The sequence below is a fragment of the Cyprinus carpio genome, chromosome B22 (genome assembly GCF_018340385.1).
Source record: "Cyprinus carpio isolate SPL01 chromosome B22, ASM1834038v1, whole genome shotgun sequence".
NCBI lineage: Eukaryota > Metazoa > Chordata > Actinopteri > Cypriniformes > Cyprinidae > Cyprinus > Cyprinus carpio.
This window is the reverse complement of record NC_056618.1, coordinates 978,231-991,364: the sequence shown is the minus strand read 5'-3', so window position 1 is coordinate 991,364 and position 13,134 is coordinate 978,231.

Sequence of the window (13,134 nt, the reverse complement as noted above, 5' to 3'; positions counted from 1 at the left end):
TTACGTGGCCTTCTTAGCAGTGGTGGTTTTGAGATTCGTCAGTGGGGCCTGCACATACCAAATGTAATTGATCACCTTCCTAGAGGAGGCTCGTTCAGACAGCATTGAGCTTTGGCTATCACATGACAAGGTCGACCACATGAATCCACTCCGTGGCTTGAGATGGAATATGACGCAAACATCCTCGGTTACAAACACCGCCCAGTACCAAAAAACACACCCCACTCTACGACACATTTATAAGGTGACAGCACAAGCCAATACGGACCCCTTGGATTATTCTCTCCCCTTTCAACCTCCCGTGCGTAAAATTCTGATCCAAACATTGTGGAACAAACAAAGCTGGAGATTGGGACGACCCCATGTTGCCAACAGACCTATTGAAAGCCTGGAATGAGTGGGAGGAATTAGCTCCCCATCCTTTCTGAAGTTACACTTCCGACGGTGCTATGTTTCAGCAGATATGGACAAAACCCATGTTACAAGGACAAATTCATATCCTTCTGTGATGCTTCAGAACAAGCGTATGGCTCTGTTTTCATAATCCTCAGAATTGAAGATGAAGAGGGTAAATTCAGCTTGCATTCCTGATCCGCCAGATCCAAAAGTTCCCCCCAAACGCAAACAACTGTTCAGAGACTCGAGCTATGTGCAGCTCTTACTGGTGCCCAACTATCCAGTGCTAGAAAAAACGAACTCACAATTGATATCAATACCGAGTGGTCTTGTGGTCTGATTCGACCACAGTTCTTTCATTGGATAAAATCTGAATCCTGCAACCTTTAAAGTCTTTGTAGGGACCTAGGATAGCAGGAAATTCAAGGCACCTAACTGACCAACATGAATGGCGATATGTAGACTCTCCTAGAAACCCTGCAGATGATCTCACAAGGGGCGCCACCTAATAGAGCTTGCAACACCAAACAGATGGAGTCAAAGGCCCACCAATTCTTACTACAAGCCGAATCCAAGTGGCCAGCTTATGCCAAACTTTTAAAACCCCTGAGGATTAAGTGGAAAAGGAAAAGTGTATTCTGTTGGTGTCTCAGAATGTCAAAATCCCTTAGAACCCAGTGAGTACAGTTCCTGTAAAGACCTAGTTGAAGCCACGTCCAGCACAGCCAAAGGTGACTCAAACCATCCATCTCACCTACAGCTAAAGACTATGTGACCTGCATAACGTCTCATCTTCCAAATATTCAACAAACCAGCTACCCAGATGAATATGAACGACTGAAAGCTGGTAAGCCTGTATCCACTACAAACTCCGCTTACTCACTTTAGCCCCAGAGTTTGACGAATCCCAGTCAACTTATACGGGTCGGAGGGGACGTCTACGTCGGGCGTGAAGGTCTAGAACTCCAGACAATTCACCCAATAGTTCTGGATCCTCACCACCCGCAAACCAACTACTCATACAGGACTATGACAGTAAGTTGTGTCACCCCCCGGACCGGAACGGGTATTTTTAGGCTGAAATGAGGAGAAATGTGTGGATACTAAGAGTTGTGAGGCAAATCCGAAATCCCAACACAACTGCATAGAATTGTCGTAAGTGGAAGGCAAACTTCAGGGTCCCTAAAATGGCTTGATTTACCCTCCACACGTCCTGAGACTCCACAAACCTCCCTACCTTTTACAGGCACTGGTATGGATTGTTTTGGGCCTTCCAATCAAGATAGGCAGACGCTGTGAAAAAAGATGGGGTATAATCTTTAAGTGTCTCACGACTCGGATGTGTACACATTGAGCTGTCCTCACATCTAATAGACCACAGATTCCTTCCTTATGGCTCTGAGAAGATTTATAGCACGCCGAGGCACTCCCTCTGAACTGCTGTCTGACGCAGGGCACTAACTTCCAGGGTGGAGAGAATAGAGCTAAGAGAGGCCCTACAAAATTGGTAGTCAAGAGCTTCAACAACGTCTCTCGCCAAACAGAAAATCACATTCCTCTCAACCCTCCTAATGCTCCTCTCACTTTGGTGGCATCTGGGAAAGAGAGAGCCGATCCCTTAAAATGCCCTTCGTACAGTAGTAGGTGCACAACAGTGACAGAAGAAGTGCTTCAAAAAACAGTGCTTATTGAGATAGAGGGAATTCCTCAATAGTAAGCCCCTGGATATGTCTCGTTCCAACATAGCTGATTTGGACCCGTTACCCCAAATCTCCTGCTCATGGGGCGCCAGACAGCTCTCTACCTCAAGTGAATACCCTGCTAACCGAACTCATAGGACGACGCCGATGGGGACAGAGCCAAGTCCTCACTGATCATTTCCCGTCAGGTCAAGCTTTGTTGAGACACTACTTTTGCCTAACCTCCAACTACTGCGATCACCAAATGGCATACAGAAACCTAAAACCTTGCAGTTGGAGCTGGTCGTAATGTTTGGTTGACCCCTCAACTACCACGGGCCCTCTGGTTAATCGAGGAGAAGTGTCAGGACATTCCCTGGGAGCAGATGGACAAGTAAGATCTGTAAGGTCCAAGTTTTAAGGGGTCAAAAAAAAAAAAAAAAAAAAAAAAAAAAAAAAAAATGCTATCATACCACGGCCTGTTACCCGTCTCATTACCCTACCAGAGATTGCTGATGAGAACGACACCAATGTCAACTCACAGGCTCTTAACTTAGATTGAGAAACAAATATGTCCCGCATATTTGGGGCGCAGTGTTAAGGAGATCTACCAATCAGGAAACCACTTTATGGATGACGTTGGAAAAGGACGATAGGTGGCGAGCTAGAAACTTCCCGACCTCTCCTGTCCGAGAGCGGAGTAAGAGAATGAATGCGTGTTCCTGAGTTCCTGATTAATCCTTTGTAGTTTTTCAGAGGGATGGTCTGAAAAAACTGTGTTGTTTTACTGGGGTTTGGAGGCAAGCACGACGACATTTTAAGCAGAAATATATATGAATAATTCAATATATGACGTTATTGAAAAAAACTCAACAATGGTTGTATATTATATAGGCCTAGTCAGTTTTGGTTTTGTGTTTATATGCTGTGTCTGTGTCGCCTGTCTGTTTCCTTGTCTGCCCTGTTGTTTGGTTTCTGATTTGCCTACATCTGTTAAGGGCTGTGTTTCTGTAGTTCCTGGTCACCTGACTCTAGCCATCCATTAGAGAGTATCAGACATCTGTGTCCTACACAGGACAAGAGTACTTGACTGATATTTAAGAACCCTTAATGCCAAAAAGGTTCTATATAAGGAGAAATATCTTAAATGATGGCTTATAACACTCATGTTTAACGTTTTTATTTAATTTTCTAATGATTTATTAATAGAACTATATATTAAGTAAGCATTGAGTAACTATATATTTGTGTTTCCAGGTGTGTTTGGTGATGTGACGGTGTTCGTAATGGAGGGAGATTCAGTCACTCTAAACACTGATATAATCAAAAAAGAGCATGACAAGTTGCTGTGGTATTTTGAAGACACTCGCATCGCTCTGATTACACGAACATCCAACACAAGCTGTTTTATATGATGGTGAAGACGGGAGATCAGAGACAGACTGAAGGTGGGACTATGAGACTGGATCGCTGAAAAAAACAAAAAATCATCACAAACATCACAACTGAACACACTGGAGTCTATGAAGCAGAGATCATCAGAAGTGAGAGTTCAGAAAAAGACAAAGTTTAAACAGAAACCGCAAGTGTGTTAGCACAAAAATCACACAAAAAAATCAGGCATCAGTCATGATGATGATACCACGAAAACTTTCCATGTGATCATCATTGGTGAGTAAATATAAATTACCCTAAAAAATTAAATATTAGACCACGTATCAGTGGTTTTTCCATCAAAAAACAACAAAACTGATCAAAAACAAAAAAACTCAAATCCTATTAAACAAAAATTCATTGACTGGCTGTAAATTAAATTGTTCATCAGCATAAAACGGCACTTCTGATTAAATATGTTATTACTGAAATCCTGTGCTCCTACACAACACAAGTGGATTAGAAAAAGGAAGAATAGATGGATGTCATTGAAATTATAATGTAATAACTGGTCTTTTAGGAACCTTTTATGTTTCTTTGAAGACACCATGAAATAAAAATTAATGATTCTTTTTTATTTGTTTGTTTGTTTGTTTTTTATGGAACATTGCAGTATTTTTTGATTAATCACTCCACAACATTTTCCTGTGGAAAACCAATGTAACCTCATAATCTTTAATCAGAATAACTTTCCTGTGGAAAACCAACAAAAAATCAAAAGTTGTCACAAGCTGCACGTTCACTTGCACTAATTAAAGTCTCTAAGACACCATTTTTGATCATCGCCCGGAGGAGGGATTGCGGAGCTCTCAACCCACGTGCGAACGAACCAAAAAAGGAGCTTCCTCGATGAGTGCCAGCAGCCATCCCTTATAACCACCACGCCCCGACTGGGCCAACCAATGGCTGCACTTACCACACATGATTGGATAACCTGTTTAATTAGATTAAGAGAGAGAGAGAGAGGAGAGAGATAGAGGAGAGAGAGAGAGAGAGAGAGAGGAAAAAGAGAGACCAGAAGGTACAACACAGAGCAAGTAGAAAACAAGCTAAGAACAGGCCTCACACACAAAGGATCTACTATACCCCCCCGGTAAATGTACAGTAGATTTACTCTGAATCAAACGACCGTGATAGTTGCATCAGCCAACAACGTTAGTCCTTGCCTTTCTTAAAATGTGAATTTCCCGGTTAAAATCCTGGACAAAAAAGAGACCAGCCCATAATTCGTTGATTTGAATTTTTCATCCGAGACAAAAAAAAAAAAAAAACGAACTAACTGGTTGTGGTCTGTATATACAAACACCGGAAGAAGAACTAGAGCCAATGTACCACCTAAACGTGTTGTTAAAGCCTTACCAGAAGGCTAAAGCCTCCTTCTCGCATAGTGCTGTAATTATTTTACTGAATGTTTTCAGAAATTTCTTTGGAAAAGTACACCAACAGGATGCTCAATCCCATTTTCATCATCCTGCAGAAGGACAGCACCACCACCAGTAGCACTTGCATCAACATCCAACTGAAATGCACATGAAATAATTTGGAGCCGTTAATGACAGGCACCACTACTCAAAAGGGTTTTAACACAGAATTGAATGCAATCTGGCATTCCATCAGTCCACTAAAAAAAAATTGTGATACTCGAAGCAGATTTGTAGAGGCAAACACAACATCTGGAGAAATTTTTTACAAAATCACCTATAATAGCCAAACATTCCTAGGAATCTCCCTGAGTTCACGTTTTTCGTACAGGGTACTTGCAAATTCTGTACTAGCTTGCACTTTCAAAGCAACTGGTCGAAACCTGCCCTTGCCCCACCTGTTTCCTAAATATGTAAAAATTGTACGCTTTGCCAAACTCACACTTAGACAAATTCGAGTGAGAGATGCATCCCTTTACCGATTAAAAACAGTGACTTATACGTTGTCAAGTGCTATCATCCCATGTTTTCGAGTAAACAACAATGTCATCGAGGTAAGCTTTACAGTTTGAAACACCGCCCAACACTTGACTCATCAAGTGCTGGAACGTAGCCGGAGTGTTACGCAGTCCGAACGCCATCACCCTATAATTAAGGAAAAATCATCCAGGTAAACGAATGCAGATAGTTTTGGCCGTGCGCTCCATCAAGGGAAACTTGCCTGTACCCCTTTAGTCATGTCGAGTTTCGTGACGAAGCGCGCAGAGCAGTGGCGAGGCCAGAAATTTTAAACTGAGTGGACCTTGGTGGAATAGGGTGGACCTCAATGACTACTAGTGATGCGCGGGTCGTCTCATTACCCGTGGGCCACCCGGCGGGTAACCCACGGGTCGGATCGGGTAAAGGAAATTGGCCCTTTATTTGCGGGGCGGGGTTGGGCGGGTCAATTAAAAACAAAAATAAAAAACAAATCCTTGTATGTTGCGTGCAAAATCGAGAGTGCATTATTGTAGCACGAAAGCACATTAATACAATGTGCGGGCCTATATATATTGTGTACTTGGATTGATATAGCCCGATCCATATATGATATCTTATATAATATATAATATATATCTATATACTCTATATATATATCGGCATATATATATATATTATAAGTATACATTACTTTACGACAGAAATAGTGTAGATATGGGTCAGATGCAACTATTCCCTAAACCTAAACTTAAGAAATGGAGACCAAGTATAACTTTTAATTTAATTATGAAATAATTAATTAATAATTAATATAAAATTTCATATTGGCCATAACATTTACTACATTATATTATATGGGTTAATGCATTTACAAGACAAATTTTGTAATTACATGTAAATATCCATATAACTGTAATATTCACGTGTTTTAAAGAAATAGTGCCATTAAATGTAGTTAGCAAATATTTAAGTCGGATTCATGGAAAAAAAAAAATTGAACTGAAACACACCATCTGGATTTAAAAATAAATAAATACATTAATTAAAACTCCCAATTAAATGTCCAAACAGCGATGCTATTAGAGCATTTATTGTAATATAAATGTAATATCTATCTATCTATCTATCTATCTAATCTATCTATCTATCACTATATAGGACTCTATCAATCCAAGTAACACATTTAGAATATATATAGGCCTATTATGACCGACCCATTAATTTTAAGAATCATATTGCTTTCTTGTTTGTTTAGATAAATTGTTCACGAAGAGTTTGACCAAACTGTTAAAACTAAGGTTCTTACAACTCATCCAAACACCTGATTCCTTTCTAATACAATTAACATTGTAAAGTAAATTACAGATCCATCTTTGAAATCTGATTGTTGAGAAACTTTTAACCCATGTTTAATTCATTGCGTGAAAATACTTAATATCTATCTACAGCGCATGAGCCCAGACAGAGGATTTGAGAGTGCCACAGGACATTGTTAGAGGCGAGGAGGAGAGACACGTTTTAAAGTGAGCGCGCTGGTTTCTCGGACGAGAGCAGCGTATAATCTGAGCGCGCGTCCGGTTTTGTGGCAAGATCAAGAAAATCCGCGCCTCCAGCGGAGAGATTGTTGCGCTCACATATTGTATTAATGTGCTTTTCGCGCTACAATAATGCGCTCCGTCGAACATTTTTCAGTAAAATAACCCATTATATTTTCATATTTTATTAGGTTCTTTGATAAGGTTACAACACAAGGTCCTACGCCAGCAACGTAACTTTGCGTGGTGGTCCCCGATGGGTCGGGTCGGGTAACGTTAAATACATTTTACTTTATTTGCGGGGCGGGCCAAATAGACTTCAGAAACGCGGGACCCGCGGGTTGGAAAAAAAAATCCCCCGGCGCATCACTAAATGCACTACTCCTCAAATTCCAAAAAAATGCAATTATGGGGTAAAATCACTTTGACAGTTTAAATGTAAAGTTAATGCTGATTTATTGTTAGCCACACAAATTCATGAAGTATACAACAAAAAAATTGCAGTTTAATAACAAGCAGATAAACATTACAATGCCCTATTGTAAGGGAAGGACAAATATAGATAGTGTGCTACTATAAGAACCACTGTAATCAGACATCAGTGTTCAGTAATTGTGTTAATTTTAAACTGCGATTTTCTGACAGGCTTCTATAGGCGTTATTAAACTGGCGAGAGCGATCAGATGTTGACTTACTCATTTGGTGCCGCTCACAGGCCTGCGTGTGTGTTTCCAATCACGGTAACCCAATCTTTAAACACTCCCTCAAAACATAGTGGTCATTACAATGTACACATCTTGCAGTACGCGGCGTCGTCTTTTATACACTGTAGAAATGGGAAAAACTTGTGTGTACCACTTAGCAGCAAAATTTCTAGGACTTGCCGTTGATTGTTGTGCGTGGAAACTCGCGTAAATTGGGGCCTGAGGCAGGTGGTTCATCAAGTGTGGATAAAAGCAGTTGGGTATGTTTGCGTTTTCTCGACGATTCGCCCGGGGGTTTGATGTCGATGTTTCAGATTCTGTTCTTGTTTTTTTTTAATATACTTTAAAGATGTTTGTTTCGACAATGCTCGTCTATGGTGTCATGGCGTGTTAAAAGTAGCCTATTTCACTAGCAGACATAAACTTATCTTCCCATCCCTCCAACAATATGCGATTGGGCCCACCCTAAACATACTACTAAGCTTATTGATTGGCTGTTGCAGTAAGGGCAATTATATGAAAAAGTTTTCGCTCTAACAGTAATTATTTTTATGAAACTTACTTGTTACGTGTTTTAAGTGATTAGTAGTGTCATATATGCATACTTTTTTTTTCCTGCTTTCCCAATTTTTTTTTTTTTTTTTTTTTGTCTGTTCTGATTGGGTGGGCCAGCCGTCAATCTGAGTGGGCCAGTGCCACCCTGGCCCTTATGTAGCCTCGCCCCTGGCGCAGAGCCTACGTTATCGATACAATCCTCCATAAACGGGAGGGGAAACGAATCTGGTTTTGTCACGGCATTTACTCTTCTATAATCCGTGCAGAACCGTTGTGTCCCAATAGATTTCGGGACTAATAAAACGGGTGGAACTCCAGGCGCTGAAAACTCGGAACTGCAAACGCATTCTCAACTAAATATTTTACCTCGACCATCCATAACATTTACGTTTACCTGGATTCACTTTATAAGCACGTTTGCTTAATCGGTGAATGATAAGATGCAGAATTTAAATTCTCCAAAATCATGGAATTATTCAATCTGCCACGCAGCATCAGGGTACTCTGTAGGATCCAGTCCATCATTCATCAACATCACTGTCAGAAGCAATCACGATCAAACCAATCAGTGGCTGCCCCAGAAAATTTTAATAGGGTGGCCAAGAGAGGCCACAGTAAATCTTGGGGTGGCAACATCAAAAAATAAATACATAAATAAAAGGGTTTGCAATATTGACTAAAAAATGATATCTCTGTGACTTCTGGGATTTTATCGATCACGAAATTTAGACAAATATTATAGCTGTGTGTGTTTATTGTGCTTGATATTTTATTTCTAAGTGTTGCTGACAGCTGAGGCTTTTTTTTTTTTTTTTACCTTTACGCAATTTTTTTCTAAAAGTGTGCACCATCTTTTAAGTCAGCACTTTGCAACTTGGTCTGTTAACAAGCAAATGCAATCAGTATCCAACAAACATTGATCTTTGCAATGCAGAGGGGGAAAACAGAAACTGCATCTGAAGTGCCATTTATGATGTTTTTACACACTGTTCTAATGGAGCTCTGAGGGACATGGAAGACTATTAACCTGGAGTTACAAATTAATACATAATTTTTTGATATTTTTAACATAAAACATTAAAACTGATGTTTGAAATTGTTGAAAAAATGAAATGGTACCTTAAATGGAAATTAAATACAGCCAGTAGGTGAGGAAGCGAGCTTTGGCAGCGAGTCCAGTTAAGAAGGATCATTGCGATTGAACAGAATCAGTTAAACGGTTGATTCGTCAGGAACGAAAACAATATCATGTTGCTCAGAGACGCAAACAATGGTGGCTGTGTTTTGGAATGATTTTTGTTTTTAGAAATAGCAGCGCGCAAAAGTTAATATGTTGTCTAAAACCATTAAGACTCTTGATATTAACTTACTTGTTTATTGAACTGTTGTAATGAAATCAATGTCACCTTTGCACTTATGGCAGACTTCTGGAGAAAACCGTCATACTCTTCCGTGTGATAGGAACTATTTAATTGATATATAAATTATATAGATCTAAAATTAATAGATTTAAAATAGCTTTAAATTAATAGTAGCCCACTAGCAAATCATCCTAGGGGTGGCCACAGGGTGTGGCCAGAGTTTATACAGGGGTAGCCCGTGGCCACCCCTTGGGGGCGCCCCTGACAACCACCTGGAGTGATTAACAGAGCTTTTTAAACTCTTTACTCTCTTCCCCACGACTCACATAACAGCTTCAGCAAGTTTAACATGACACACGCGATTTTTTCTTTTGCCGATCAGGAGGTCCGAACAACTTATTCGATTCGCTTGCATTCAGCTTCTTATAAATGAACCAATGACAAACTGGGTCAATCCCCAAATGGACAAAATCAAGTCCCACCCTGTAGTTTCTTTCTGTTCTTTTTTCTTTTTCTTCTTCTTCTTCTTCGTCTTCTTTTTTTTCATTTAATTAATTTCAATCACGCACAGGGAAGAAAAGGACCCATCACAACCTAATTGTAAAAGCATATTATTAATGTGCATTGGAGGATGTTTTTAAAAGGGATTCATGCAGTTATACAAAGAACAGAAACTGCAAGAAGGACGTTATCAACAGCATGTGTTCCTATATTATATATATTATATATAATTATTTTTTATATTATTTTTTACTTTTTTTTTTTTTTTTATTATTTTTTATATTATTTTTTACTTTTTTTTTTTTTTTTTTTTTTTTGTTTTTTTTTTTTCTTTATTCCAGCTGCTCTGTCCGAATCAAGTCAGAATGATGAAGAGCCCCGTATGGAGAAGAGGGAGTTTGACTTGGGTATGTTTTCTCCATTTCCTCTTATAAGATTGCATATAAGTGGAGTACAATATATTTTATAAATGCATTGTTCTTTAAAGGGAGCTTGACGTTACAGTTAACTTAAAATGTTTGTGCTGTTGTTTCTTTTTCTTTCACAAACATGAATTTCATTATGAACACAACATACTACATTTCAGAAATCTAGAAATAACATGTCAAACTTTCATCCTAAACACCTGCTGCTTTAATAAGACGTCAGCAATAATTAACAAGGCAATAACATTGTCTCATCCAAAAACCTGTTATTCAACAAACCATGTGTTACTGTACATGGAACTGGGAAAGACAAAAGACAGAAAACACGGCAGCTGTACCAAACAAAATTTAAAGTACATAATGACATTTGACATGTGACTATTGTTATCATTAGTCATGAGACCGTGAAAAGGCGTTTCTGACATTTCTGGAGGCCACCCTCCATTTACTATTCTTAAACTTTCATAACCACTGTTTCATTATAATCCCTATTTTTTAACAGAGGAATAAAACTTTTGGAAATGCAAAAGTGGTCCATAGAGAAGAAGCAGTGAATATGGTATATTAAACACACAGTCATATTCTCTCGATCTAATGACTATCTGTCCCGTTATCTGTTTCTAGATTCAGGTCTGTCTTCCACTGCTGTAGCAGGGATTGTTGCCCTGGTGTTTATTGCTGTTCTGCTGCTGCTGACTGTTGTAGCTGCTTGCGCTGGTGTGATTAACTAATCGCCCCCCCGCCAAGGAGCCTCCAGAAATAGTGGAGTGATTACATGGAGAAAACTATAGTGAGAGTGAAACATGCTTAATGCTAAATTATTATTTTGGCTCTTCTGGAATACTTGATTCTGATTGCTCAGTATGAGGACATTCAACAAAAAATAAATATATATTATATATACTATATTAAGATAATAGATTTTTTTTTCACAATGAGACAGGAGAAAACCCAAGTCTGAAGGATTGCTCAGATGAGAAAAGATACTGTACTGACAAACTGACATCACACTAAGATCTGTGTTTGATTTCACCTGCATGGACCAAATCATCCTAAGTAAAAAAATACAGTCAGACAAACATATGGAAAAACACAGCTGCCTCCGCCCAGCAATAAGAGACCGCATACATTCAAAAGGTAAAATATGTGTCGTTAAGCATTATCACTCGTAACGTTGTGATGTAATGTAGAAAAAGATTTTAAGTGAAAACGCGAGTGAAGTACATAATAAATATCAAGTAATTTGGCATTTAATTACATCGCGAATATGAAAAACATTTGATTTTGTGTCGAATGAGAGACCCAAAATTGATTTCAGTTTAGTTTTTTAGCTCTAAATGATTTGTTTTGGCTTGTCTTTTAAATAAATGTATCTTCTTATATTTAATTCTGTGTTCCCCATTTCTAAATACTGTGTTTATTAAAATGATTTGTTGTGGAGTAAGGGGAGCTAAAATAGCCTAGCTTAATGTTTACAGTTTTATATAATTAATTTTGTAACCTCTCTGTTCGCATCTGCATTTCTGAAATAATTTTTTATTTTTAATTTTTGTAGCGTATTTTTACCGATGCAGCAAAACTTTTAAAACAATTATTTTTTTTGATAAATTAATAAATAAATAACTTTTTAAATAACCGTTTTGTACTGATGTGTTAATCGGTCAAAATTCTTTAGGACGGTTAACTGGTTAAATGGAGCACGCTTAATCTTATTTACCTTGTTTTCTTCGACATTAAAGGCCAATTTAACAAGCACATAATTAATCTAGGTTTTGTTTTTAAGGTTTAGACATGTATAAAACACTAATTGTAAAACTGTACACACTAATTGTAATGCACTTTTTTGCTTCGAGGTGCTGGTCAGATGTTACGTTTTTTTTTGTCGGGTGGAAGTCTGGGCATTAAAATGTGTGCAGCTAAGAGTCTATTATACCACCTGTTAACTGAGTGAACACTAGCCTGTAAAATGACCTAGAGTACATTTAAATTAGTCATTTAGAAAATGTAGCATTATTTTATTCGAATCAGCAGGCACTTTAACACAGGNCCATTCCTCTTTATAGATTGCATATAATGGAGTACAATATATTTATAAATGCATTGTTCTTAAGGGGAGCTTGACTTTACAGTTAACTTAAAATGATTTTGCTGTTGTTCTTTCAAAAACATGAATTTCATTTGAACACAAAATACTACATTTCAGAAATCTAGAAATAAAATGTCAAACTTCATCCTAAACACCTGCTGCTTATAATAAAGACGTCAGAAATAATTAACAAGGCAATAACATTGTCTCTCCAAACCTGTTATTCAACAAACCATGTGTACTGTACATGGAACTGGAAAGACAAAAGACAGAAACACGGCAGCTGTACAAACAAAATTAAAGTACACAATGACATTTGACATGTGACTATTGTATCATTAAGTCATGAGACCGTGAAAAGGCGTTTCTTGACATTTCTGGAGGCCAACCTCCTATACTATTCTTAAACTTTCATAAACTGTTTCATTATAATCCCTATTTTTTAACAGAGGAATAAAACTTTTGTACATGCAAAAGTGTCCATAGAGAGAATGCAGTGAATATGGTATATAAACACACAGTCATATTCTCTCGCTCTAATGACTATCTGTCCTAGA